We start from the raw sequence: 2233 nt of genomic DNA, 5'->3' as shown, positions 1-2233 counted from the left end.
AAGTTTCGTAAAATCATTAAAAACAAATTTGAAGTAACAATAAATTAAACTAGGTGTTGCAGCGTTAACGCATGAAATGTATTTAGGTGAGGTCATACTTACTTTGTTGGATGATTTAGCTGGTAGGATTAATGGCATTTTCAAATCTATTTTTAATAGAAATCGAGTAAACATTTTAAATATGTAAGTTGTAAGATTTATCATGCGTAAGATTATTTTAAAGGTTAAAAATGTACATATAGGTTTACAAGGCTTATATGAATGTTTTTTTATATCAATTTCATAAGTTTATTAGACATTCGCTTCAACTTCTCCCAATATCAAACAAGACGATTGAAAAAATATCCTAAATGATACCTAGAAATAATGTAATTTTGAACTCAATAGTAAATACTTTTTTTATTGACAAATATGCATTAAGTTCACTAATTCATTCTAAACATGCAAATATATAAAATCTCCTTTATAATACAGCTTAGTGAGTATGCCAATTATTTAGACCACCTAAATAGCATAGTTAAAATGGGTAATATTCTAAACAGGGCCAATTGGTAGTATGTCAGAAACCACGGTTATAGTGTTATGGATATTTTACGATCGACAATTGAACTTTGGGTGGTCCTCGTAAAGATGGCTCGTTAAGGGGTCAAGTTTAAACAATTTTTATGATATCCTTACAAATTGTTAACAGATCTTGTGGATAAATATGCCCATACATTTCGTTCTGCTTTCGCTCAGAAGTGGATAACGACAAAAGGTCTGCTTTTCTATGGATATGTACGTGAGGTGGCGATGATCTATGACTGTCGGGATGTCTATTTGTAACATATTGGATAAACTTTTAAAACATATTTAGAAGATCCAACCCATCCATGTTTGAATGGTAGAAGATAGAAGTATTTTTTTTAGACTCTGATGTACTTATAATATTTACCGCTGTTTGTCCAAGTGTTATTATTTAAACCATCTATCTATTTTGAATATACTTAGGCCTAGGACTATTTCCTCCTCCTAGCCCTTCCCATAAATCCTTTCCTTATCCCTTATCCCTTAAAAGCGGGCAGCGCATTTGAGATTAATTTAGGTATAGTTATGTCTGTCATGTATTATCTGTGATCATATAATACGTGTGAAAACATAACATAACGGAATTATTTGCGTTCGATATCTTATACTATTTTGTAATTAATATTTGACAGATGTTTTTAAGGCACATACGATATAATTAGATCTTCCTGAGCTAAACCTTAGTACTCACAAGAACTAATAACAGTCTCATGTATTGTATAACTATTACTATTACTGTAGGTACCGGATCTCCATCAGTGACGGTCTCTCTAAAACTAAACTTATGTTTTTCCAGACAGAAGCTATTCTTGGACGCTAAGGAATAAATGATGAACATCATCATATTAACTATCATCGATTTCCTCTTCCTTGTCTTCTGCAATCCATCCAACTATGAAGCAATCCAAAACATTACAAGGTGGGTTAACAAGATCTATTCTCACATAATGACGTCACTGAAAGCTAGACACCCATCCTATCATCACTTGGATAGAGTAATCGTAATCGAAAATAACCGGGCATTGCAGGAAGGAACGAATTTAGCTCGGTCACCGAACTCATTGCACGTGCGCATTACTGGGCAAACTTAATTGTTGTTTTAATGTCGTGCGTTGGTTGACAGGTGATCTGAACCTTCTTATGGATTTTCCAGCTGATCCTGAGGTTCTGCCAGAATACACTTACTACTTAGAGGAATAGAAGGAGTTTACTTATTGTCAGACCTTTAAATCGTTACACAAATCGGTCTAGCCATTTTGGAGGACTCTGTTAAAGGACACCGTGACTGAATTTTATTTTTGTTTATGTAAATAAGATATGGACATATAAGAGACCTTTGTCTTGTTAATCGCTTGGTCTATGGAGAGTTATTAATTCGTTTATGAGTAGTTCAGTAGTATTTTTGATAATAAAACAAATTTACGCCCCAATTTAAACTTAGACTCGAACTTTCATTGAAAAAGCTCTTTAAAATGACATTTGAATTGTAAAATTATGCAACAACAAGGATGAAACACGAAATAGCCTGATTGAATTTTATTTATTTTGACACTGAATTTACCTTTTATGTTAGGATCACTTAATTAAAATAATTGTTTAGTGTTAAACGTGTTAGAAAAACTAATAAGAAACCAATGATTATTATATACATTTACGGGCACTTCAA

General features: G+C 32.5%; 1 long non-coding RNA gene across 2 annotated transcripts in view; it reads left to right on the top strand.

Annotated features, from left to right (window-relative positions):
* The window catches only part of LOC119839642, an 8981-nt gene extending 7023 nt beyond the window's left edge, over positions 1–1958 (top strand). For both annotated transcript variants that reach the window (XR_005288267.1, XR_005288268.1), the window contains exons 2-3: positions 1364–1486; positions 1721–1958. This is a non-coding gene — a long non-coding RNA (uncharacterized LOC119839642). The remainder of the gene's footprint in view (positions 1–1363; positions 1487–1720) is intronic.
* Positions 1959–2233: the final 275 nt, after the last annotated feature.

This window comes from Zerene cesonia, chromosome 4 (assembly GCF_012273895.1).
Source record: "Zerene cesonia ecotype Mississippi chromosome 4, Zerene_cesonia_1.1, whole genome shotgun sequence".
NCBI lineage: Eukaryota > Metazoa > Arthropoda > Insecta > Lepidoptera > Pieridae > Zerene > Zerene cesonia.
This window is presented reverse-complemented; position numbering and strand designations above follow the sequence as displayed.